Genomic DNA, 27,906 nt, shown 5'->3' with positions numbered 1-27,906 from the left:
TAGTAGTAGTAGTAGTAGTAGTAGCAGCAGTAGCAGTATGTGTGGTTTTACGTAAAAAACAAGATATGAATATTACGGATGCTGTAGTGGAGGTCTCCTCAAATTTTTACCATCTGGTGTTTTCACGAGCACTGATATCACGCAGTACACGGGCATCTACTTTTTCGCCTTCATCTAGATGTGCGTACGTTGCCCTCAGTTGATTTTATGGTGCTGGGCGATGACATGCAACCTGACTTCCAGGCAACAACCCCTCTGACTGTTGTTTGCTCCAGCCCCCTTCAGTGGTGTGACCCTCCTTTCTACAGTGCCACTGAGGACAAAGACGTGGAAGACTGGCTTGACGAGTATGACCTGGCAAGCGAACACAATAAATGGTATGATGCGCATGAGCTTACCCACGTCATCTTCTACTTGATTGACGTCACGAAACTGTGGCTCCGTAATCACAGCGCTGACCTTGCTACCTGGTCAGCCTTCAAAACGGCCTTCGTTCAGCTTTTCGGCCGTCCGGAACTTCAGAAATTGCGTGCTGAACAGCAACAGCGAGGTCAAGCACAAGACAGGGAAAGCTTCACCAGTTACATTGACGATGTGCTCGCTCTTTGCAGGCGCATGGACTCTTCAGTGACGGAGGCGGAGATTAAAGCATATCCTGAGAGGTGTGGTCGCTCTTTGCAGGTGCATCGACTCCACAGTGGTGGAGGTGGAGATGATTAAGCATATCCTGAATGATGTGTCACATGATGCCTTTCAGATGCTCATCGCTAAAAACCCGCCAACGGTAGCTGACGTCATACAGCTGTGCCGAAGCTATGACGAGCTCCTAAAGCAGCGGGAATCTACTCGCCGCGCCAGTGCATCAGGTGTAACGATTGCCACTCTCACACTTCCTGGCTTTGCGTTGGACCGTGCCACTTTACTTCGAGACATCAAGCTGTTTGTGCGTGAAGAAGTCGCCCGTCATTCTCCCTTTTTTCTTGCGTCACTGATCCCGCCCCACACTCGCTACCGACGTCAATACAACGTGTCGTTCAGGAGTAAGTCGCCGAGGTGCTTCCGCAGCCACTGTATCACCATTGACAGCTCCGCTCACGTATGCTGAAGCAATGGTCATCCCTTGACGAGTTCCCACTGCCAACTTCTACGTGCCAGCGCGCCCATTCATGCTATCACCTAAGCTTGTACGTCAAGCTACTCGACCACCCTCCAGACTGACACCCCATTTCCAGAATCCAAGGCGCCCTCAAGAAAATCACCCCTTATACTGTGCTTGCGGTTTCCCGGGCCACGTAGCTTGGTTTTGCCGGCAACTTGGGTTTATGCAGCATGATGACATGAGGTCATAGGGTTACGATTTTGCGCCGTGACCTCAGCATGCTGACACGAGGCTACGCGGTTACCATTTCGCACCCCGACGTGAGCCTCCTTCATCTGGACCGTACGACGTTCCTGATTCTTCAACTCGATGGCTCCTCAATGCACGCCGGTTGCCGTCACCGTGATGCCCGTCTCTTTCTTCCACGAGGCGACGTTTCCCGCCTGACCCAGAGGAAAGCTAGGAACCGCAGTTCCAGAGGCCAGAACTGCGCAGCTTTTGAACTGTTTAAGGCTTTGTTTTTCACCATGTAATGTTATTGCTGTTTTTGTTGACGGTGTACCTGTTTCAGCACTTGTGGACACAGGAGCCACAGTTTCTGTCCTGTCTGAGAAGCTGTGCCGACAACTACGAAAAGTAACGACGCCTCTCCACGACCTTGTTTTGAGCACTGCTAATGCGCAACACATTTCGGCTTTTGTTGCGGGTACTGCACGGGTTGTTAGCGAAGACGTTTTTTATATGCTCGAATTTGTCGTGCTTGAGCAATGTTTCCCCGATATCATTGTAGTATGGGACTTCTTACGTACTCACAATGCTGTAATAGACTGTGCTCACTCTGAGCTCGAGTTCTCACCGCTGTGTGACCCTGTTTTAGTTGACTGGCCGTGTCTACCTGCAAAAGTGTTCGCCGCCGCCGACACCACGCTACCCACTTTATCATCTGCTTTATTCCCGCTTTCCTGCAACGCCTTTCTTGGCTCACCTGTCCTTTTTACACCAGCTGAAACCGCTATTCGCCGCAAGTGCTGCTTGCTACCCTTCGTCATCCTCTCGACTCAAGACTAGTTTAGTGCAATTTACATTTCAAACCTGTTTTCTTGCCCATCCATTCCACTGAAGGGAGAGTGCCTTGGCAGCATTGATGACCTCAATTTCTTTCCCTCAAGTGTCGTCTCTGAGGAGCGGACTTTTCTTCGAATAACGGCATCGATTTCTCATACAACTTTTGTTACCGTAACGCACCGACATGCTTTCCCGATGCATGAATAGTCAACTGATGTCCCAGAAGCACTCTCACATCATCACCTTGTTTGAACGTTCTCGTACCATCTTCGACTACCAACCACCATCCTTGGGCCGTACTTCAACCGTAGCTCATCACATTGACACCGGCTCCCATGCCCCTTTACGTCATCACCCATGATGTGTCGGCAGCTGAGCGTCAGATCATCGCTGCACAAGTTGATGATACGCTTAAGCGTGGCGTTATTGAGCCTTCTAACACACTCTAGGGCAAAACTACCCGAAAAAGGAGTAACGCAGCCCAAACGGCTCGTGCGATGAACGGATAGACCGTTGAGGAGCAACCAGAGAGGTAAGCGTGCCGCGTGCTAACTACTTAGTCTCCAAACACGCTCTGAAGGGATGAACCACCCAGGAATTGCGGGCAGTGCGAAAAGCGTTGCCAATGTCACTAGCCGTCCACCTCCTCTCCTGGCTCAGTCTTTCTCCGTATTTTGCTGGCGACGGTTCGCGTTGCGTCGCGCTCGGAGTGCTCGACCACAGCCACCTGGATTTGACGATTTAGGAATTACGACGTGATGCTTGTCTGTACGCTTGGATGAGCGTGGGCTGCTGCTTTAACGTTTCGCCGCACCAATGAAGTCTGAAGCAAGTCTCAGCACATAACCACGCCGCACTGTATATCTCTGGCTTCAAGCTAATCACGACCAACACACGACAGCAATAGCTTGGAAGGCCAACATGGCGGCGAAGAAAACAGCAGGCCTATCAGATATATACTTCAGTCCGACTCTGGGCAGAAATCAGCGCTGGATTCTTTCGCAAGTAGGTTATCATTCCTTATTCTACTCTACTTGCCACATGTGCGATACGGATCGCGATTGCCAGCAACGGGCTCGGTCATGTTGTATATCGCACACACGAAATGCACCGCGAAGGTCAGCTTGGGCGTCTGCAGTTCACCTGTGCTTTACCACCACCTGGAAATTGGCCGCCATTGCCGTCGGCCTCCCGTACGCTCGCTCATTGAGTGCTCGCCTGTCTTCGCCGCCGCGATGAGATCCGGGCTCACGATGTTGGACTGAGACCTCGTCGCTGTGTTGGGAGTCATCGGAAACACATTGTGGGTTCTCATAACAAGCTTGGTTGGAGTATGTCATGCTTCAAGTGCATCAGCACGGGCTGTCGGGGCTTCCGCTAGCGTCGGAACTCGGTGAAAATTGGTCGCCATTACAGTTAGCTTTCCCGTCAGTCGGTCGCAAGCAGCTCGGCGCTGTTCGTTGGCCGCGGCGGCGGACTCCGGTTAGCGCGCTGCACTCGCGCTCGAGTTTGTGGAAAAGGGCCGCATTATCGTCGATTTCTTCGGCGATAGCTCCAAATCAGCTCGGCGCTGTTCGTGGCGGCGGCCAAGCGTACGCTCGCTCTCCTGTTCGAAGTTCGCTGGCGGCAGACACTCCGCGTGCAGCGCTGTGTTTGGTCTCGCGTTCACTTGCTCGACCTGAACGACGTCGCTCGCTTAGAACTCGCCGACTTGTTGGCGGCACGGTGGTTCGCTGAGTTGTGGCTGCGCTGCCGCTCCTCAGCTGTTGCACTACGGGGATCGAAATGAGTCTTTGACGATGTGTGACATCACGGTTAAATTATTAGCATGTCATATCTCACGTATGTTATTATTTCACCTTGCACGTATTTCTCATATGCATTCGTATTCATCTTCTGTCACGCGTGACTCACTAGTTTACACACTTATTGTGCAGCTGTGGGCACACACCGTGCTGAAGGCTGTGTGCGCTGGCGTCTGCGATGCCTGTCATCCATCTCTTTCTTCAGAGCAGCTTCAGAAGAACTGTGCGAGATGTGAAGGTAAAGTTAGTTGTGTGTCATATTTTACACGCATGTTTTTATATTAACTTGCGCGTACTTGTGATATGCGTGCATCGTCATCTTCTGACACATGTGTCTAACGATTTTTACTATAGTATTGTACGTACAGCCCTGGGAACACAGCAGGCAGAAGGCTGCGTGCGCTGGCATCTGCAATGCCTGTCATTTATCACTTCCGTCGAAGGAGCTCCACAAGGAGTGAACAAGATATGACAACGAGACTGGACTTGTACACTTCACTATGAATTCACTTTAAAAAATGGAGAAACTTCTTGTGTACGTGGAAAAATAAAAGATTTCAATGTAAGAGAAATAAAAGAGTTCGAAGAGTCAGAAGTCGATTGACCGCATTGTACAGGATGACGTTGTCATCGTTCATAAACAAGACATTGCTGAAAAGTGTGACGCTTAATTTTACGGTGTCTTTTCCAACCCTACTGAACCCTTACACCAGAATCACGTCAGTTGTGCCGAAACAAATCTTGTATCTTTATCCGGTGTTATATCAATGTTACTAAACCTTAAAGCAAAAGCATCGCTTGGCCCTGCCGATATACCTAATCTTTTCCTTCGCCGATATGCGGAGACGCTCACTCCATATCTAGTAGAAATCACCGATGACTGCTATCATTCCTGAAGACTGGAGGACGGCAAGAATTTTACCAGTGCTAAAGAAGGGTAATTCCGCATTGCTAACAAATTATAGACCGATATCTTTAACCGTGTCTAACTGTAAGCTTCTTGGACATATTATTGTTACTTATATTACGAAATTTCTCATTGATAACAGTGTACTGTCTCCATTTCAGCATGGGTTTAGGAAAGGTCTTTCAACAGTAACTCAACTAACCACAGTAGTTCATAATTTCGCCTCTATTTTAGATGAATCAGGCCAAATTGACGTAATATTTTTAAACTTTATAAAGGCTTTCGATCTTGTTTGCCACGCAAAACAAATTTTAAAGTTAAAAACCATAGGACTACCGGAGTACATCGTTGCTTTGAATTCCACATACCTTTCAAACCGCGCACAGTTTGTAAGTATTGACAATCATTTTTCACGACATTTGCCTGTTAACTCAGGAGTCCCGCAGGGAAGCGTACTAGGCCCGCTTTTGTTTCTCATATACATCAACGACATTGTCCAAATCAATAATGAACCAGTCCAGACAGACTTTTCGCAGATGATTGCTAATGAATCTTTATGGCATAAAATCATTGCAATTGCGAAGAAAAATTGACAAATTAAAAGTACGGGTGACCAAGCCTCGCTTAATACTAGCCTAAAAAGCATACATATGTGGTGTCAAGAGTGGGAAATATAACTTAACGCTGACAAAACGGTTTTTATGAATATGAGTAGAAAGAAAAACATTTCACTTTTTCTGATTGACATAATCTTTCTTTAGAACAGCTAACGCACGTCCCTCACTACAAGTACCTTGGCATCACAGTAACCAGTACACTAATCTGGAACACACATATTTCGAACAAGTGCACATTCGCCTTCCGTACGCTATGCTTTTTTACAACATAAGTTCACACAGACACCACCTGGCGTCAAACTACTCGCATATTCGTCCATTATAATACTCAAGCTTGAATATGAATCCATTGCCTGGGACCCTCATACGAAAAAGTATGCCGAAGCATTGCAGATGACCCAACGAACATCAGTAAGATTTATTTATTCTAAATATCGACAAACAGACTCTCCGACTCAACTAATGAATCTTTATGGCATAAAATCTTTGCAATTGCGAAGAAAAATTGACAGATTAAAAATTATCTTTCATTTGAAGAGTCGTCGATTGCTTCTCCCTCCTGAGCCTTACGTGACATCACTCGCGTCCCGACCTACAAGGCATCGACATGAACAATCACTAACCCCGTACAGCCCAGAAACTAACCAATCCAAGTTCTCATTTTTCCCGCGCACAATTAACGAGTGGAACTCGCTGCCAATGTCAGCAGTTCAAAGTATAAAAATAATTGAAGGATTGATGTTAGGTTGTTTTAGTTATGTTCCTTTTTTGTGTGAATAATGTTTTTTTATTCTTTGCTTTTGCCTACACTTTTTGAGATATTCTAAGTGTTATTATTTTCGAGCTTTGCTGTACTGATTAGACACTACCTTTTTTTTGTTTTCAATGCACTGTATGTGAAAGTGTCTATGTATTGCCTTTTCGAGTACACTTTTGCCCCTCCTGCTAGGGCCCCAGTTGGGCCTACAGTATTCTGTAAATAAATGAATGTCTCACTTTTGCCTTTCGTTGCCGTGACCGCGAAATCAGTTACACTTAGGTGGCTAACTTCTTTTTCGCGTGTTCTCTTCTGCGCTATTTGTTGCTCACTGCACAGAAAACAGGCGACAAAAAAGCATTAGGCCTGGCGGAAAATAATTAAAAACATTGTATGAGCTGGGGCTAAAAAGCTCATTCGATTAGAGGATCTGAGTGTATCAACCGTTCGTCCGGTGAGGTGCAACTGTGAGGAATAACGGTTTCCCGGTAAGCTGTAAATGTGGGTATTAACAGTTTCCCTATAAGGTGCAAATGTGACGACTAAATGTTAGTCCTTTGGGGTGAATTGTGGGACTAACAGTTAGTCACTAAGGTGTAAATGTGAGGACAAAAGGTTAGTCCCTCGAGCACGTCTGTGGGGACAAACTGTTAGACCCGGTGCCGTTAGTCCTTAAAAGGATTAATGGTAGTGGCAGCTCCATTGGTCCCCAAAAGGGTGAACCACACACTCTTTTAACACCATTTTGCCTTAAGTGCAGCCTGTAGGTGTCGCCGGTAGTTGCGTTTAAGAAGAAAGGTGGCTCAATACGATTTTGCGTTGACTACCGACGGCTGAACAACATAACACGCGAAGATATGTCTACCCGTTACCTCGTATAGACGATGCCTTCGACTGCCTCCAAGGAGCCGAGTTTTTCTCTTCATTAGATCTGCGCTCCGGTTGCTGGCAGGTACCAATGGTGAAGGCTGACCACCCCAAAACAGCTTTTGTTACTCTGATGGCTTGTGTGAATTTAATATCATGCCATTCAGACTCTGCAATGCACGTGCCACGTTCTAGTACACGATCGACATCCTTCGTGGCCTGAATCTTCTTGTCTGCAGCTGAATCTGAAGAAGTGTTGCTGTGCTCGAAAGCTTTTTATTTTGGGCCACGTAGTCTCCAGAGAGGGTGTTCTATTTGATCCATCAAAACTTAGTGCGGTTTCCGAGTTTCCTAAATCGACAACATTGAAAGAACGTCCGAGTGTTATCGGCTTTTGTTCGTACTTTCGCCGTTTTATCCACAACTTAGCATTCATCATAGCACCTGTAACTAAACTCCTTCGCAGTGGCCGCGACTTCGTAGCCTGGTCATTAGCACGCGACAATGCACTCACCACACTTCAACTTCTAACTTCACCTCCAATACTGCGAAATTTTGACCCTCGCGCCCCGACTGAACTGCACACGGGCGTTAGCAGTGTTGGTCTCAGCGCCGTGCTTGCACAACGTAAGCCTAGATTTCACGAGTGCGTCGTCTCTTACGCCAGCCGTGCGCTCACCGAAGCCGAAACAAACTACTCCGTGACCGAAAAGGAACGCTTAGCCATCATATGCGCCATAGATAAGTATCGACCCCATCTTTATGGACGCCCATTTAGCGTGGTCAAAGATCCCTACTCATCATGCTGGCTTTCCTCCTTAAAAGATTCATCCGGTCGACTTGCCCGATGGGCACTCCGTCTGCAGGGGTACGACATTCGCGTCGCTTACCGGTCTGGTCGTAAACAATCTGATGCCTGCGCTCTGGCCCGGTCACCTATTATATCGGACGATTCATCCCCGTCTTCATTGTTCTATGACGTGTTCTTGCTCTCTGTCACTGACACGCTTCTGGAGCACCAGAAAGACCCCTGAGTCGCTTCTGTTATAGATTTGTTATGTCGGCTTCCATCGCACCTCATCCCTCGAGAAGTGTGGCGGCAAATACACCACTTCAGCATTCGAGAAGGTTTGCTCGATCATCGGAATTACCTTCCCGAAGAGCGCAGATGGGTCTTGGTTATTCCCCGACATCTTCGGTTAGGTATATGCGCATTTTTTCATGTTGATTCACGCTGTGGATATGCGGGAATACTGAAATCTTATACGCGCCTGCACCACCTCTACTATTGACGTAGAATGTACCGCTTTGTCTGCCACTACATTCGGTCCTGTCTCGCTTGTTAATGGCACAAAGATACTCCTCCTCGCTATTTTGCACTTCTGCAGCCTCCACATTGTCCAGCCGCTCTTTGAACGTGTATGCTTTGATCTTTATGGACCATTGCCCATCACTCCTGCTGGCGACCACTATATAATTGTCGCAATCGATCATTATACGCGTTACGCAGAAACTTTGCATCCGCAATCTGTGTCAGCGAGTGACGTCGGCTTTTTATTTACACCACGTCGTCCTACGTCATGGCACACCACGTGAGCTACTCAGCCACCGAAAGCGCGTATTTCTCTCCGAAGCCATTGAATTGTTTTTGAAGGAATGCCGTATCAATCATCGAACCACCACTGCGTACCACCCTGAAACTAACGGCCTGACAAAACAATTTAATCGAACATGGGTGATGCGAGGGGCAATGTACGCTGATTCCGCTCACTCTAAGTGGGACCGCATTCTCACCCTCGTAAAGTTCGCACACAATACTGTGGCTCGGACCACCCCGGAATTCTCTCCATACTTTCTACTTTATGGAAGCAAGCCCTCCTTCATGCTCGATACCCTTCTTTCATGCCGTCCTGACGCAACTGAGTCGACAACTATTTCCGAAGCAGCTAAGTACGCGGAAGAGTGTCGTCAGCTTGCTCGATTCCGCACAACTTCTGATCAACAACGCCTGAAACACTATTGCGACAGCTTGAAAGCTCCAGCGTTTTATAACCCTGGTTTTTTGTGTGGCTCTGGATCCCTTCTACCAGCCTTGGCCAATCATCAAAACTTCTCTTGAAGTACCATGACCCTCACTGCGTAGTCCAGCAATCACCACCAGTCAATTATATCGTTAGCCGCTTGCGGCGTCACCTGATCAACGATGCCATGGACGTGAGACTGTGTAGCTAGATCGGCTCAAGCCATACTACGACCCTACCGTAGTCCCCTGTCCCTGAGTCACTAGGATGGCTCTTTTTCAGGAGCAGGAGATAAATGTAATGAAGAGATCTGCAATGTTCTGAAAAGGAGAGGCGACCACTCTCAGGCAGAAAGTCGACGAAGTTTGTGGTTGGTGCAACGCGACGCTTGAACCTGCTCGGCTGTTGCCCCCCCCCCCCCCGGCCTTCTGCGACAAACCATATAGGTCTTTGAATAACTTTTTATTTTAATATATATATATATATATATATATATATATATTATAATGTAAATGCAAGGTAAACAGCGGTAGCGGCGTCGGTACCGAATCAGCAAGAGCAGGCCGAGTATACGGGCAGCGTCGCAGCAGCAATCAGGCAGTCCTAGCTCGTGCCTCGCGCCCACGTGTGGATGTCGCTGCAGTAGTGGGCATTCCTCTTCACTACACTTCGTCCCCCGTCGGAAAAGGAGCCATCCTGGCGACTCACGGTGAACAGAGTACGAGCGGGTCGTAATAAGGTTTCAGCCGCTGTACGTGAACAATTTCACGTCCCCGAAAGCGCTGGTCTGTGGATGGCGTAACGGGTTCGACGATGTAGTTAACTGGTGAAGTCTGCGAGACAATGCGGTAGGGTCCCTGGTATTTTGAAAAAAACTTCGTGGAAAGCCCTGTAGGCACAGCGGAAACCCAAAGCCACACAAGAGTGTCCGGAACAAAGTTGGGGTACGGGTGGTTATCGTCACGCCGAGATTTTTGTCTCCATTGGTCGATGGTTGTGAACGACTGGGCGAGCTTACGGCATTCCTCGGCGTGGCGGGTAGCTTCAGAGATGGGCGTAGACTCGGAGGAATCGGGGTGGTAGGGCAGAATGGTATCTAGTGTGGTGGAAGGGTCTCGGCCATATAACAGGAAAAATTGTGAAAAGCCCGTAGTCGCCTGTGGAGCAGTATTGTAGGCGTATGTCACAAAAGGCAGAATGAGGTCCCAGTCGGAGTGGTCTGAGGCAACATACTTTGATATCATATCGCCTAGGGTACGGTTGAATCTTTCCGTCAATCCATTCGTCTGCGGATGGTAGGCGGTGGTAGTCCGGTGAATAATAGGCATTCGGCAAGGAGTGCGTTGACGACTTCAGAGAGGAACACACGTCCTCTGTCGCTGAGAAGTTCGCGCGGTGCGCCGTGACGGAGAATGAAGTGCCGCAAGAGAAAAGAAGATACGTCGCGTGCTGTGGCAGCAGGCAAAGCGGCTGTTTCTGCGTATCGCGTCAGATAGTCGACAGCGACAACAATCCAACGGTTTCCGGAAGCCGTGAATGGAAGAGGCCCGTACAGATCGATGCCAATGCGGTCAAAAGGCCTGGCTGGGCAAGGAATTGGCTGGATCGGACTACAGGTATGATGAGGCAGAACTTTCCGTCGTTGGCACTGCGGGCATGACTGAATGTACTTGCGCAAAAAGGTGTACATACCTCGCCAATAAAACCGGGAGGAAATCCGAGCGTATGTTTTGAAGATGCCCGCATGTGCGCACTGCGGGTCAGCGTGGAAAGCTGAACATATTGCAGCACGAAGTTGGCGAGGTATGACAAGTAGCCACTTTCGGCCCTCAGACTTGTAATTCCTGCGATAAAGGAGGCCATTGCGGACCTCAAAGTGAGCCGCTTGACGGCGCAACGTTCGAGAAGATGGAGAAGTCGACGGATCTGAAAGGAATCGCAGAACAGAGCTGATCCAGTCATCCTTGCGTTGCTCAGACGCCATGTCACAGTTATCTGGGAACGCAACCATTTCGTCCACGGCAGATAAACATGCAGAGCTTTCAGCGGACATAGGCGAGCGTAATAAAGCGTCGGCATCAGTGTGACGTCGGCCAGACCTGTAGACAACACGCATGTCGAACTCTTGCAACCGCAAAGCCCAGCGAGCTAAACGGCCGGTGGGGTCTTTCACCGTGGATAACCAACAAAGCTCATTGTGATCGGTGACTACGTCGAAAGGGCGACCATATAGGTACGGTCTAAATTTACCTAGAGCCCATATAATTGCCAGACACTCCTTCTCTGTCACAGGATAGTTCTTCTCCGCTTTGGTGAGGGTACGGCTTGCGTATGCGACTACGTACTCCTGGAATCCCTATTTACGCTGCGCGAGCACGGCGCCGAGTCCAACACCGCTGGAATCAGTGTGTACCTCCGTCGGAGCAGTCGGGTCGAAATGACGCAAGATTGGTGGCGAGGTTAACAGACGGCGCAACTTTTCGAAAGCATCGTCACAGGCGGGTGACCAAGCGTAACTTTTCGAGTCACTGCGTAGAAGTTCAGTCAAGGGGGCGGTGATCATAGCAAAATTCCGAATAAAGCGGCGGAAATAGGAGCAGAGGCCAAGAAAGCTGCGCAGATCCTTCAGAGACGCAGGTTTAGGGAACTCTGCAACTGCCCGAAGCTTGGCTCTGTCAGGAAGAATACCCTCTTTAGATACAACATGACCAAGGATGGTGAGAGTGACTTGCGCCGAAGCGGCATTTCTTAAGGTTGAGCTGAAGGCCGGCGTCAGTTAGGCACTGCAGCACTTCATCTAGCCTGCGGAGATGCGTTGGAAAATCCGGGGAAAATATAATCACGTCATCCAAGTAGCACAGGCATTTTTTCCACTTCAGGCCACGCAAAAGATTGTCCATCATCCGCTCGAATGTTGCAGGTGCGTTGCAAAGACCAAAAAGCATGACACAGAATTCGTAAAGGCCATCAGGTGTGACAAAGGCTGTCTTAGGCTGATCTTCAGGTGCCAGAGGGACTTGCCAGTAGCCACTCTGTAAGTCAATAGAAGAGAAGAACTCCGCACCTTGGAGGCAGTCAAGGGCATCGTCGATTCTCGGTAACGGGTAAACGTCCTTTTGAGTTATTTTGTTAAGACGACGGTAGTCAACACAGAAGCGAATTGACCCGTCCTTCTTCTTAACGAGAACGACTGGAGATGCCCAGGGGCTGTTCGAAGGCTGGATGACGCCACGCTTGAGCATGTCAGCTACTTGGTCATCGATAACCTGGCGCTCGGCTGCGGACACGCGATAGGGTCTTTGACGCAATGGCGCATTGGTACCCGTGTTGATGCAGTGACACACGGCTGACGTGCAGCCGAGGGGAGTATGCTGGCAGTCGAAGGAATAACGGAACTTGTTCAGTAGTCGTAGAAGCTGAGCACGTTGCGAAACGGTTAACGTGTCGGCGATGGAGCTGCTCAGTACGTCCGGCCTAGTAGTCTGCGGCGAAGAGGCACAGGTCACTCCGGCGACTTCGTGTTCGGCGGAAAAACCAGCCGGCATGTCGATAATTGCAGAAGGGTCGAGACTGTAAACACGCCCGACGCACTCACCCCGGAGTAGTGTTACAGGACATGACAACAGGTTCGAGATGAGTAGTCTGCTGACGCCGTCATGAAGTTCTAGAAGGGCATAAGGTAGCGGCGAACACTTGCGACGAACGAAAAGAGCAGATGGCGTGAAAAGGGCACTAGACTCGGCGAGAGAGTTGCAAGACACCATGGTAAGGGCAAAAGAGTGCGGCGGTATGATGACGTCTTCAGCAACAAATAGTTTGTCCCCGGTTTCATGAGCATCATATAATGGAGCGTCGTCAAACACTTCAAATGCTACCTCAGCGCGCGAGCAATTGATGACGGCCTTATTAGCGGAGAGAAAATTCCAGTCCAAAATGAGGTCATGGGAGCAGGAATCCAACACTGGCAATTCAACGACATAAATGAGGCCATCAATCGCGATGCGAGCAGTACAAGCAGCGGCCGGTGTGACGTGATCTGCACTGGCTGTACGAAGTGATATACTAGCTAGTGGCGTCATAACTTTTTTCAGCAAGCGGCAGAGTCTAGCACTTATCACTGAAACTGCGGCACCAGTGTCGACAAGAGCGAGTGCAGCGACGCCGTCCACATGTACGTCCAGAACATTCGTTGGTGAAGTGAGAGGCCTTGGTCTTTTCGCTGGCGACGCAGTTCCTGCCTCTGGAACTGCGGCAATTAGTTTTCCCGCTCCGGCGATGAAGGACGACGGCGCATCGGCGATGGCGAGCGGCGTCGAGGTGATGGCGAGCGGCGGTTAACAGGAGGGCGGTGGTCAGCGTACGATGACATCTGGTCGGGTGGCTGAGAGCCTGTGAACGAACGGCGCGGTGGCACATAAAGGGCAGGTTCGAAGGTCTGGTCGTAGCTCTGTCGGTAGACAGGAACGCGCCGACGGCAGTATCGCGCTATGTGGCCAGGTAGCCCACAGGCAAAGCATATTGGGCGATTGTCGAGTGTACGCCATTGTCCACTACTCTGGACGGACCTTGACTGAGCGAACCGAGGAGTGGGTCGGAGCGGCACGGCTGAGGGAAGCGACGTAAAAGTCTGATGAGGTGGTCGAGCCGCTACTTCAGCATAGCTTAGAGGTGCATTTACCTCGGCACAGGCAACAGGGCTCGGCAAGGGTGAAGTGTCACGGGCAGATGGCAGAGCCGCGCAAACTTGCTCCTGGATGACCTGGCGAATGTTTGCTGGCAGAGGTGACGCTGGTTGGCCGGCTGTTGATAGCAGCGATAGCTGACGAGCGACCTCAGCACGAACAAACTCCTTAATCTGCGATAGCAGCGACTGAAGGTCAGATGTGGTGGTCAGGCTGGAGAGGGTGTCATCCGGGACGTCAGAGCGTCGAGTGAGAAGACGCTGTCGTCGCAGCTCGTCGAAACTCTGACACAACTCAATGACCTCAGAGACAGTGACAGGGTTCTTGGAGAGCAGCATTTGAAAGGCGTCGTCGGAAATGCCTTTCATGATATGTCGCACCTTGTCAGTTTCGGCCATCGACCAGTCGACACGCCGGCAGAGGTCAAGGATGTCCTCTATGTAGCTGGTGAATGTCTCACCAGTTTGTTGGGACCGGCCTCGTAGGCGTTGTTCTGCGCGAAGTTTGCGCACACCAGGGCGTCCAAAAACATCTGCGATGCAGGTTTTGAAGGTAGTCCAGGTGAGGATATCCGCCTCATGGTTTCTGTACCACAGCTTGGCAACATCCGTTAAATAAAACATCACGATGCCAAACTTTGTGGGATCGTCCCAGTTGTTAGTAGCGCTGGCTCGTTCATACGATTCCAGCCAATCCTCAACGTCTTTCTCGTCGGTGCCGCTGAAGATGTCGGGTTCTCGCAAGAGCTGTGCACCGAAACAGCTCCTGCGTGGCGAAGCCGGTGGGGGTGTGAAGACAGCGTCGTCAGGCATGACGGACGGCAGCTTTTGGCTACGCAGTTCCAGGACTGGGGAAGACCGTAGCACTCTCCACCAAAATATAATGTAAATGCAAGGTAAACAGCGGTAGCGGCGTCGGTACCGAAGCAGCAAGAGCAGGCCGAGTATACGGGCAGCGTCGCCGCAGCAATCAGGCAGTCCTAGCTCGTGCCTCGCGCCAACGTGTCGATGTCGCTGCAGTAGTGGGCATTTCTCTTCACTACAAATATATATATATATATATATATATATATATATATATATATATATATATATATGCAGAAGAATATCTTCGGTTGCCGCAAGGTTATAAATATGAAAGTAGATGCGCTTTCACATAACAACTGTTTATTGGGCCGACGTTTCGACAGGAACGCTGTCTTTTTCAAGGCATAATACTATTTACACATCTTCCGTGCCTTTTATATCCTGTCGAGACAGGAGAGGAGGGGTCAATTGAGAGAGAGAGAGAAAAAAAAGAAACAGCGAAACCGGAGGACAAACAATAAATAAAATATAGAAAATCTAGGAGAAGAAGCAAGACCGACACGGCGTAATTAGAAAGGGGCAGCATTTCAACAGAGTAGGGCAGAGGTAGATGAGTAATGTCATCATTTTCAACAATACCTCCCCCGCACCCACACTTCCCCAAGTGGGCAGAGAGCCGCCGCTTTTGTATTTCACCTTTCCGTGTAGTCCGCTGGCGGCTCGTTCCTCTTTAAAGTGTATGACAAGTTAATGGGGAGGGCTTAAGCGCTTTAAGTGCATGCTGGTGGCGTCGGGAGGAGCGAAAAAGCAGTTGAATGAGGCACCGCCATCGATATTCATTATATGCATTGGCTCCTTGTCAGTGAAGGAACAGAATGTGCGTTAAAAATTAAAGAAGAAGAAAAAAACCATAGGAGGGCGGGGGGGGAGGGGGGAGACTGTACGACATCCGAGACAGTCACCACACAGTTGCGGCTCACTGGGAAGACATGCGCGCATGCACGAAAAAGTTAACGAAACCACCTAGTTGTCAGCTCCTTGTCAGTGAAGGAACAGAATGTGCGTTTCAACGTAAAGAAGAGAAAGAAAAAGAAAAAAAAGAAGGGGGGGGGGGACGATACGACATCCGGGACCACTTATCTGTGCGTTCCGGCTGTGCTTGATGAGGCAAATCATTTCTATGTTGTCAGACGCATAGGCCAAAAGCTTGGTTAGCGGGTAATATTATTGTCGTAATGAAACCGGACTGATTAGAAAGAAGCGTTAGCGTCTTTTAGTTGTCGTAACGCAGACAGAGTGCCTGGGTGTTCATTTATTCCGTATTTTATTGTGTTAAATTTGTAGATAAAATAAGATTCCCGTTGTTCCCGTTCTCTGATTGTTCGAAAGTTGTTTTCTAGTAGTGTAACCCTGAAGTCATCAAAGCTGTGGTCTTTCAATGTGCAGTGTTTTGAAAGTGGAAGGCCTGGCAGAGATCGTACATGTGCCCGATGGTTGTTGAATCTAATTCTAAACGGAGTGTCTGTCTGGCCCACGTATTGCTTGTTACATACCCCACATTCCAGGAGGTATATGACGTTGTCTGAGTCACAGTCTAGTGCACCTCTTATCCTGTGCTTAAAATCCGAGTGGATGCTTTTCGCCACTGTCGTTGTCTGCATGTGTTTGCAAACCCTGCATCTGCTTTTTCCGCAAAGGTGACATCCAATTTGAGGTTTAACACCTATCTTTGAATTTAATAAATGATCCTTTATATTTTTCGGCCTTCTGTATACAACACAAGGAGGAGAAGCGAAAATTTTGGATAGTCGCACGCTCTGTTCCAATATGTTAAAGTGTTTTCTTAGGACCTTGTTTATGTTCGGTGGGTTGCTCGTGAAAGTTAATAGCAAGTTTTTGTTGCGGTGTTGGTCGGCGTTTCTCTGGTGGTTGAGAAGAATCTGGCGGTCCAGATTTTCAGCTTTTTTGATGGCGTCATCGATGATAGCTGGCGGGTATTCTTGATTAAGGAGTACTTCGCGCATATGTGTGCTGTTTTTGTGGAAGTCCTCGGTGCGGGAGCAGATTCGTCGAAATCTGTGTGCTTGGGAATAGGGAATGCTGGTCTTGCATTGTCGCGGGTGGCAGCTTTTGAAGTGCAGGTATTGTTGCCTGTCTGTAGGTTTTCTGTATACGTTAGTTACCAACGCACCATCGTCAACTCGAATGAGTACATCAAGAAAGTTTATTTCAGTGTTAGAGTAGGTGTGTGTAAAATAATGCTGGGGTGTACCTGGTTGAATGCCTGTATGAATTTGAGGAGCTCGTTTTCCGAATGTGTCCAAATTATGAATATATCATCTAGGTACCGTTTATAGAGTAATGGTTTGATATTACAAGATGAAAGAAAATTGGACTCTATGTGGTGCATGAATATGTTAGCGTAGTTTGGGGTCATTCTTGTACCCATTGCCGTACCGCTGATTTGAAGATAGTACTGGTTGTTAAATTCAAAGCTGTTCAAATTGAGCACAAGTCTTGTGAAGATTTCAATTACTTTTTTGCTTGGATAAGCGACAGGGTTGTGTGTGCCATACGATTCAACAAGTTCCCTTACACCATCGTCATGTGGGATATTTGTGTAGAGTGAGCTAACATCCAATGTTACGAGAAATGCACCGCCTGGAATTTTCACGTCTGCTATTTCCCGAAGAAAGTGGTTTGTGTCACGCAAGAAGGACTCATGTGTGGGTGGTATGTCTTTGATTAAAGAATCAATATAACTGGAAATGGGTTTCGTTAACGTTCCCGTGCCTGATATAATGAGTCTGCCAGGGTTATTCTCTTTATGAATCTTCGGCAGCATGTAAAAACGACCAGGCGCCGAATGTACCGTAATAAGTGCCTTTTTAAGCTTTGAATTAATGGCGCCTTCACGTGTGAGAATCTCTAGGGTTGTTACAATGATTTTTTGTGCTCCGTGGTAGGGTCAAAGTCGAGGTGTTTGTAGAATTGTTTGTTATTTAGTTGTCGCTTGCCTTCCTCAATGTAGTCCGATCTATTCAGAACAACAATCGCGCCTCCTTTGTCTCCTGGTTTGATGACGAGATCTTCGCAGTTGCTCAACGTGAGTAGTGCCTCTTTTTCTCTTTTTGATATGTTATTCATGCTTGGATTGTGCACTTTGTACGCATGTATAACATCTTTTTGAACCGCGTCTATATAGAGATCCAGATGTCGATCTTTGTTGGCGTCTGGGGTCCATTGCCGTCCGATTACCCCACGAAAAAGTGCGTTATCTTTTTCGGGTTTATCAAAGAAATACTCCTCCAATCGTAAATTTCGTGCGAAGTTGTCTAGGTCTTTTAGGAGCGTGAATTCATCATACCTTCCGTTGCCAGGGCAGAATGTAAGTCCGCGTGATAGTATACTCAATTCTTCTTTGCTAAGTTCTTTGTCGGAAAGGTTAATAACGTTTGGCTCTTTGGGGTGTGGTGGCAAATTTTTTCGAACGTGAGATGGTTTGGTATTTTTTCTGTAAGCAGCAGTGGGTATAGCTTGTGACACATTGTCCCGCGCAAATTTTTTCCTCTTATGTTTTTCAATTTCCTTCGTTTTTTTGTGCTCAAATACGTCTAGTTCTTTAGTTTCCTACTCCGAAAGAGCTCGTACGCTCTCCCGAAGCTCGTACGCCCCCGCCTCTGGTTGTGGCGCGTGTTCCAGCCAGTTGTTGATGTATGGCCGCCGTAGGTCGAGGAGCAGGTTCGGGAGACGCCATCCTACTCCCAAGCACTGCGGCGTGACTCTTCCGATGCCACCTGTCGAGGCGGCAAAGAGAAGAATATGAACCCAGCAGCCCCAGAAACAGTTGCTACCCGTTCTCCAGGCCAGCATACCCCGTCGAGACCCCCCTCGCCGAGTGCACAACTGCCATCACGCTTGCCACGGCTGTCGTCCACGCCTACAACACACACCCCGGAAACGGTGACGAAGGGTAATCCGGACCAACAACAACGGCCAGCTGTACCAAAATCAACAGCAACGAGCGGCCAGAGTAAACCACCCGCAAGAAAAAATCAGCAGCCAACATCATCAACGAACAAGCAGCAACCACCAGCAGCCAACAGCAGGCGTCTACAGGCCAGCTCGTCACGGGAGGCACAACGGGATGGAGCTCCAACCCAAACCAGGTACGACCTCCGGGCACCTTGCGGCCCTATTCGCCGCGTCTGTGCAAAGTGACATACTGGCTGTGCGAGTGGGCAAACTCCGTCCATTTCAGATGAACTAGGCCATAGAACGGGTCCAAATTTTCTTAAACTTAGAAAAGTGGTTGACAAAAGAATACGGCACGAACTTCACGTGCAAAGCCTCGAGCAATATGTACTGGCGGGTACGGCTCCGAAGGGGCTGCGCTTGTCGCTAACACCATCGATGCATAACTTTGCCGAAGGGGAAATGAAACGGTGGAACAAAATTCTCGATCACGCCACACAGGAGCTAATGAAGGTCACCATCGAACACTGTAGAAAGACTCTAAACGCACTGACAGACGAGGAGCGGTATTTAAGAGAGAGAGAGGAAACTTTATTAGAACTTGGCCGGCAGCTTGGTCTTGGTGGCCTCAGATGGCGGCGCTGAGTCCCTGAACTCGGGCGGCATCTTCGGCCTGCCGGACAGCTAGAAATAACTTTTCTCTTTCGGAGTGGGAAACTAAAGAACTAGACGTATTTGAGCACAAAAAAACGAAGAAAATTGAAAAACTTACGAGGAAGAAATTTGCGCGGGACAATGTGTCACAAGCTATACCCACTGCTGCTTACATAAAAAATACCAAATCATCTCACGTTCAAAAAAATTTGCCACCACACCCCAAAGAGCCAAACGTTATTAACCTTCCCGACAAAGAACTTAGCAAAGAAGAATTGAGTATACTATCACGCGGACCTACATTCTGCCCTGGCAACGGAAGGTATGATGAATTCACGCTCCTAAACGACCTAGACAACTTCGCACGAAATTTACGATTGGAGGAATATTGCTTTGATAAACCCGAACAACATAACGCACTTTTTCGTGGGGTAATCCGACGGCAATGGACCCCAGACGCCAACAGAGATCGACATCTGGATCTCTGTATAGACGCGGTTCAAAAAGATGTTATACATGCGTACAAAGTGCACAATCCAAGCATGAATAACATATCAAAAAGAGAAAAAGAGGCACTACTCACGTTGAGCAACTGCGAAGATCTCGTCATCAAACCAGCAGACAAAGGAGGCGCGATTGTTGTTCTGAATAGATCGGACTACATTGAGGAAGGGAAGCGACAACTAAATAACAAACAATTCTACAAACACCTCGACTTTGACCCTACCACGGAGCACAAAAAAATCATTGTAACAACCCTAGAGAATCTCACACGTGAAGGCGCCATTAATTCAAAGCTTAAAAAGGCACTTATAACGGTACATTCGGCGCCTGGTCGTTTTTACATGCTGCCGAAGATTCATAAAGAGAATAACTCTGGCAGACCCATTATATCAGGCACGGGAACGTAAACGAAACCCATTTTCAGTTATATTGATTTTTTAATCAAAGACATACCACCCACACATGAGTCCTTCTTGCGTGACACAAACCACTTTCTTCGGGAAATAGCAGACGTGAAAATTCCAGACGGTGCATTTCTCGTAACATTGGATGTTAGCTCACTCTACACAAATATCCCACATGACGATGGTGTAAGGGCACTTGTTGAATCGTATGGCACACACAACCCTGTCGCTTATCCAAGCAGAAAAGTAATTGAAATCTTCAGAAGACTTGTACTCGATTTGAACAGCTTTGAATTTAACAACCAGTACTATCTTCAAATCAGCGGTACGGCAATGGGTACAAGAATGGCCCCAAACTACGCTAACATATTTATGCACCACATAGAGTCCAATTTTCTTTCATCTTGTAATATCAAACCATTACTCTATAAACGGTACCTAGATGATATATTCATAATTTGGACACATTCGGAAAACGAGCTCCTCAAATTCATACAGGCATTCAGCCAGGTACACCCCAGCATTTATTTTACACACACCTACTATAACACTGAAATAAACTTTCTTGATGTACTCATTCGAGTTGACGATGGTGCGTTGGTAACTAACGTATACAGAAAACCTACAGACAGGCAACAATACCTGCACTTCAAAAGCTGCCACCCGCGACATTGCAAGACCAGCATTCCCTATTCCCAAGCACACAGATTTCAACGAATCTGCTCCCGCACCGAGGACTTCCACAAAAACAGCACACATATGCGCGAAGTACTCCTTAATCAAGAATACCCGCCAGCTATCATCGATGACGCCATCAAAAAAGCTGAAAATCTGGACCGCCAGATTCTTCTCAACCACCAGAGAAACGCCGACCAACACTGCAACAAAACTTGCTATTAACTTTCACGAGCAACCCACCGAACATAAACAAGGTCCTAAGAAAACACTTTAACATATTGGAACAGAGCGTGCGACTATCCAAAATTTTCACTTCTCCTCCTTGTGTTGTATACAGAAGGCCGAAAAATATAAAGGATCATTTAATAAATTCAAAGATAGGTGTGAAACCTCAAATTGGGTGTCACCCTTGCGGAAAAAGCAGATGCAGGGTATGCAAACACATGCAGACAACGACCGTGGCGAAAAGCACCCACTCGGATTTTAAGCACAGGATAAGAGGTGCACTAGACTGTGACTCAGACAACGTCATATACCTCCTGGAATGTGGGGTATGTAACAAGCAATACGTGGGCCAGTTTCCGTTTAGAATTCCGTTTAGAATTAGATTCAACAACCATCGGGCACATGTACGATCTCTGCCAGGCCTTCCACTTTCAAAACACTGTACAATAAAAGACCACAGCTTTGATGACATCAGGGTTACACTACTAGAAAACAACTTTCGAACAATCAGAGAACGGGAACAACGGGAATCTTATTTTATCTACAAATTTAACACGATAAAATATGGAATAAATGAACACCCAGGCACTCTGTCTGCGTTACGACAACTAAAAGACGCAAACGCTTCTCTCTAATCAGTCCGGTTTCATTACGACAATAATATTACCCGCTAACAAAGCTTTTGGCCTATGCCTCTGACAACATAGAAATGATTTGCCTCATCAAGCACAGCCGGAACGCACAGATAAGTGGTCCCGGAGGTCGTATGGTCCCGCCCCCCTTCTTTTCCTTTTTTTTCTCTTCTTTAAGCTGCAACCCACATTCTGTTCCTTCACTGACAAGGAGCTGACAGCTAGGTGGTTTCGTTAACTTTTTCGTGCATGCGCGCATGTCTTCCCAGTGAGCCGCAACTGTGTGGTAACTGTCTCGGATGTCGTACAGTCTCCCCCCTCCCCCCCCCCGCCTGCTTTTTTTTCTCTCCTTCTTTAATTTTTAACGCACATTCTGTTCCTTCACTGACAAGGAGCCTATGCATATAATGAATATCGATGGCAGTGCCTCATTCACCGGCTTTTTCGCTCCTCCCGATGCCACCAGCATGCACTTAAAGCGCTTAAGCCCTTCCCATTAACTTGTCATACACTTCAAAGAGGAACGAGCCGCCAGCGGACTACACGGAAAGGTGAAATACAAAAACGGCGGCTCCCTGCCCACTTGGGGAAGTGTGGGTGCGGGGGAGGTATTGTTGACAATGATGACATTCCTCATCTACCTCTGCCCTACTCTGTTGAAATGCTGCCCCTTTCTAATTACGCCGTGTCGGTCTTGCTTCTTCTCCTAGATTTTCTATATTTTATTTATTGTTTGTCCTCCGGTTTCGCTGTTTCTTTTTTCTCTCTCTCTCTCTCAATTGACCCCTCCCCTCCTGTCTCGACAGGATATAAAAGGCACGGAACATGTGTAAATAGTATTATGCCTTGAAAAAGACAGCGTTCCTGTCGAAACCTCGGCACAATAAACAGCTGTTATGTGAAAGCGCATCTAATTTCATATATATATATATATATATATATATATATATATATATATATATATATATATATATATATATATATATATATAAGGAAGAGAAGTGTATACCTAAGGGCTCGTCTTTCCGTGGTTTAACACAATATTAATGAGATATAACAGACAGTAATGCCAAGGAATGTACAGGGGAAGTTATTAGAACCAATGGAATGTAAATAAGAAAAAAGAAGAAAGAAAAGTGGATGAAAAAATTACCAGCTGTGAGCAGGAATCGAACCCACGACCTTCGAATAACGCGTTCGATGGAACCCACGACCTTCGAACGCGTTATTCGAAGGTCGTGGGTTCGATTCCTGCTCACGGCTGGTAATTTTTTCATCCACTTTTCTTTCTTCTTTCTTCTTATTTACATTCCATTGGTTTTAATAACTTCCCCTGTACATTCCTTGGCATTACTGTCTGTTATATCTCATATATATATATAGTAACAAGCGTGTTCTTCGGAGGAGGTTCAGCAAGACACTCGCCAGGGCAAGCAAGACAGCTGCAGCACTGAAAACAGGAAGCCGAGAGCGCGACACACGAACGTCGTCGACTTTTCTCTCACTGGCACAGAGCTAGCTTCGATGTGCACCAGTACAATTTTCTCCCCGCACAAAGAGGAGCCATCCTGGCGACGGCGACTTGCAGAAAAGACGCTATAGGTCGCTCATAGCAGGGTTTAAGTTGCGTGACGTGAACTGTTCCGCGGCCTCGGCAGCGATGATTGGGCGATGGGTTGACCGGCTCGACGACGTAGTTTACGGGAGACGTCTGCTCCAGTATGCGGTAAGGATCGTGATACCGTGACAAAAGCTTGGTGGAAAGCCCTAGAGTTGTGGACGGGACCCAAAGCCAAACCAGCTTTCCCGGGGAGTAATGGGCATCAGACGCAGAGTTGCCATGATGGAATTTTCGGTGCGACTGATCTTGTATGCTGTATGAGCAAGCCAGTTTACGGCATTCTTCAGCGTAAGCAGCAGCTTCTGAGATGGGTTTACCCTCAGAAACTTCCGGTTGGTACGGCAGAATGGTGTCCATAGAACATGAAGGTTCACGTCCATACAAGAGAAAGAAGGGAGATAAGCCAGTGGTAGTTTGAGACGCAGAGTTGTAAGCGTAGGTGACGAAAGGGAGTACGCGGACCCAGTTTGTGTGGTCTTCCGACATGTACATCGCCAGCATGTCAGCAAGGGTATGATGGAAGCGTTCCGTGATGCCGTTAGTCTGAGAATGGTATGTTGAAACGGTGCGGTGTACAATGCGGCACTTTTTAGCAGAAGCTCAATGGCATTTGAGAGGAAGACGCGGCCACGGTCACTTAGTAATTTACGTGGCGCCCCATGGCGCAGAACGAGATGACGAAAAAGAAACCACGCGACGCCTTTCGCGGTGGCGGTTGGTAGCGCAGATGTTTCTCCGTACCGCATGAAATGCTCGATGGCGACTATAATCCAGCGGTTTCCGTCAACAGTGGTCATGGTTGGACCGAAGAGGTATAACTCCGATGTGGTCGAATGGTCGGGCAGGGCAGGGCAATGGCTGTAGAGGACCAGCGGTGCTGTGAGAAGGAACCTTGCGGCGTTGACACGCAGGGCACGACTTAACGTACCGGCGAGCGTATTGATACATGCCTCCCCAGTAGTACCTCAGGCGAAGACCCGAGTACGTCTTGAACGAGCCAGCGTGACCGCACTGAGGGTCGTCGTGGAAGGCACTGCAAATTTCCGCGCGCAAATGACGGGGAATCACCTGCGGCCGTCGGTAAGGTAATTGCGACAATACAGCAAGCCTTCACGAAGTGCGAAGTGTCGGACTTGACGATGTAAGGTGCGTGAGGCGCAGTTTAGGGCCCGTTGAGACAAAATGTCAAGCAGGGAAGCGATCCAGAGATCTTAGCGCTGTTCTTCCACCATGTCAGTGAAGGTTAGAGATGGTGAATAACAAGCGGAAGCTGGTGAGCCAGCAGTGTCGGAAGGCAGTGGCGATTGAGAAAGGGCGTGAGCGTCCGGGTGTTTTTGTCCAGAGCGATAAATCACGCGTATATCATACTCCTGTGATCGTAAATCCCAGTGAGCTAGGCGTCGAGTCGGGTCTTTCAAGGACAACAGCCAGCATAGCACGTGGTGGTCGGTAACAACATCAAACTGACGTCCATAGAAGTAGGTGCGAAATTTACCAATTGCCCAAACAATTGCCAAACACTCCTTTTCTGTGACGGAGTAATTAGACTTCACCTTAGTGAGGGTACAACTGGCATATGCAACAACGTACTCGCCAAAGTCTGCTTTTCTCTGAGCGAGTGCCGCGCCAAGGCCGACACCATAGCGTCCGTGTGTGTTTGTGTAGACGCGTTGGGATCATAGTGGCGCAGAATAGGAGGAGACGTGAGGAGTAGGCGAAGCGTCGTAAATGACTCATCGCAATCGGCATTCCAAGCTGAGAGGTCTTTGCTGCCGGCGAGAAGTTGTGTCAAGGGGGATATAATGGTGGTGAAATTGTGGATGAAGCGCCAAAAATACGAACGCAGCCCAATAAAACTTCGGAGTTCCTTCAGAGTGCTGGGCTTGGAATATTCGGCCACTACTTGAAGCTTGGCAGGATCTGGCAAAATTCCTTCTTTGGATACGACGTGGCCTAGTATGGTAAGCTGACGGGTGCCAAAATGACAATTCTTTAGGTTTAATTGCACGTCGGCGTTAGTGAGGCACTCGAGAACTTGTTCAAGGCGAGCGATATGAAATGGAAAATCTGCAGAAAAAACCACTATGTCATCTAAGTAGCATAAACAAGTCTGCTATTTGAGGCCTCTCCGAATGGTGTGCATCACTCTTGCGAAGGTAGCAGGCGCGTTGCAAAGGCTGAAAGGCATTATGTTAAATTCGTATAAACCATGAGGGGTGACGAACGCTACTTTGGGGTGGTCGGCTTAATCCATGGGCACTTGCCAGTAGCCTCAGCGCAGATCCAGGGATGAGAAATATTCGGCTCCTTGAATGCAGTCCAGGGCGTGATTGATGCGGGGTAGGGCATAAACATCCTTTCGCGTAATCTTGTTTATGCGGCGATAGTCAACGCAAAATCTTATTGAGCGGTCATTTAGATGCGGAGCATCTAATACTCGAGGCTTGTAGTGCGGCGCCGTCCGCAAGCTTCCTCCTCCTTCTTCCACCATCTGTGCATCCCTTCCTCCTCTACACACCACGCGCGCTTCACTCCTCCACCATCTGTGCGCCCTTCCTCCTCTACACACCGCGTGCGCTTCTCCTCTTCACGAACATTCGCTAGCTGTATAATGTAGCGCGCATGCGCCGTCACGCTTCGAGAACATCGGCAGCTGACGCGCGCGCATGCGCCGTTGCGCTTCTCCCCCTTCTCGAACATTCGATAGCTGACAGTGCATGCGCCGTCGCGCTGTATATATACTCAAGGTCAGCGCTCACTCGCTCAGTTGCCGCTCGTCGGTTGGTTTGTACGGCGCGTCGACGTCCAAGGTCGCGGTGAAATGAATTCCAACGAATCCACAAACACAATGATCGACGTCCCTTCGACCAGCGCCGCCCTTTCGCATACGTGTGTACGTGTTCACTCATTTAACACCCCCTCCTACAACCACGTTAACCAATTTAGCCATCGACCCAAGTAAGTCGCAATTTAACACCCCATTTCACAAGCACGTTAACCAATTTAGCCATCGACCCAAGTAAGTCGCACTTTAACACCCCGTTAACCAATTATATGCTCCGCATCCTCCTCAGTGTTCCCCCGAGGGAAGCTGCGGGCAATTTTTTTTCCGCACCAGCATGAAAGGAGAGGCCCAGGGACTGTTTAATTCCTGAATCACGTTCCGTTTCAGCATGTCATCGACGTTGTCGCTCATAACGTGGGCTCGGCCTGCGATACTCGGAAGAGACGCTGTCGCAGGGGAGCATGATGACCGGTGTCAATACGATGAACCCCTGCAGACGTGCGCCCCAACATTGACTGGCCAATGTCGAAAGAGGCACGAAAGCGTTTAAGCAGTTGAACAACCTTTGTGCGCTGGACTAGCGTAAGCCCGTTATCAATGCTACGCAGAAGAATGTCTTGAATAGGGTAGGTGGTAGCCACGGCGGTTGTGACGGCATTTATCGTCAACGGTGTCTTATCGGACGTTGCATCCAAAGGGAACATGGCGTCAAAATTGTCTAAATGCCCAACACATTCACCGCGTATTAGATTTGCCGAGCGAGGAAAGGGATTGCACGCGTAGACCACACCGGCACAATTCACAAGGGTAACAACGGCAAATGGGAGCACGAGGTTTCGTCGGCATGCACAGTCTTCAGACGGTGTAAAGAGGGCGGTCAAATCCCGAACAGAGTCAGAGCAAACGGACACCAGGGGGGCAGAGAACGGAGAATTAGTGTCAGCAGCAACAAGCAGTTTAGGCACCGGGCTCGGGGCGTCGACTACTGTGGTAATAAAAGGAGACAAAGCGAGTCGAGCTGCAGCGCAGCCAATGACTGCATCATGTGTAGAGAGCAAGTCCCAAGCGAGAATCACGTCATGGGACGCATGTAGTAGGACAACGAATTCCACAATGTAGAACGCGTCATTTGTAAAAAAACGTGACGCGTACACGCTGCCACAGGCTTAACGTGCTGTGAGCTCGCCATCCGTAATAAAAGATCAGAAACGGGTATCGTCAATTTCTGCAGTTTGTGGTACAAAAGGTCACTTAAAACAGAAACAGCAGCTCCTGTGTCGACAAGAGCGTTCGTCACGACACCATCAATAATAACCGCGATCTCGTTCGGAAGCGAAAGATGAGGCCTTGAATTTTTCGACGAGGGCGCAGTTCGTGCCTCAGGAACTGCGGCTCTTAGTTTTTCTCTCGCACGGGGTTGGTGCGGCGGACCATAGGAGAAATGGAGCGGCACCGGGGAGGAGGTGATAGACGTCAAGGGGAACTGGCACGGCGCGAGTAAGCGCCCGATGAGTCGCCGAAAACAGGGTGTGCTGGCTGCTGTGGCACGTATTCAAAGTTGTGGATGCAATCATTGGCCTAAAGACTGCGCTGACGACGACAGTGACGCACAACATGACCAGGAATGCCGCAGGCGTAGCAGATGAGCCTGTTGTCTGGAGTGGGCCAAGGGTTGTGAGGTGGTCCGGGAGGTGAGAGGGGTTGCGCGAGAACAGAGCGTATTGGGTGAACAGGGCGTGGTGGCGAGTAGAAGTTGGTGACAGGGGCGGATGGTGTTGGCGTCTATCGAGCATAGGAACGAG

General features: G+C 48.6%; 2 protein-coding genes across 4 annotated transcripts in view; one reads left to right on the top strand and one right to left on the bottom strand.

Moving 5' to 3' along the window:
* LOC142818109 (uncharacterized) overlaps nucleotides 1-27,906 on the top strand; it is a 495,850-nt gene that overhangs the window by 417,882 nt on the left and 50,062 nt on the right. The gene's annotated exons all lie outside the window — the stretch shown is intronic.
* Nucleotides 1-27,906, bottom strand: part of LOC119173543 (uncharacterized) — a 699,991-nt gene that overhangs the window by 665,042 nt on the left and 7,043 nt on the right. The gene's annotated exons all lie outside the window — the stretch shown is intronic.

Source organism: Rhipicephalus microplus, chromosome 5, assembly GCF_043290135.1.
Source record: "Rhipicephalus microplus isolate Deutch F79 chromosome 5, USDA_Rmic, whole genome shotgun sequence".
Lineage (NCBI taxonomy): Eukaryota > Metazoa > Arthropoda > Arachnida > Ixodida > Ixodidae > Rhipicephalus > Rhipicephalus microplus.
The sequence above is the reverse complement of the archived record's forward strand: the minus strand, read 5'-3'. Positions and strand labels throughout refer to the sequence as shown.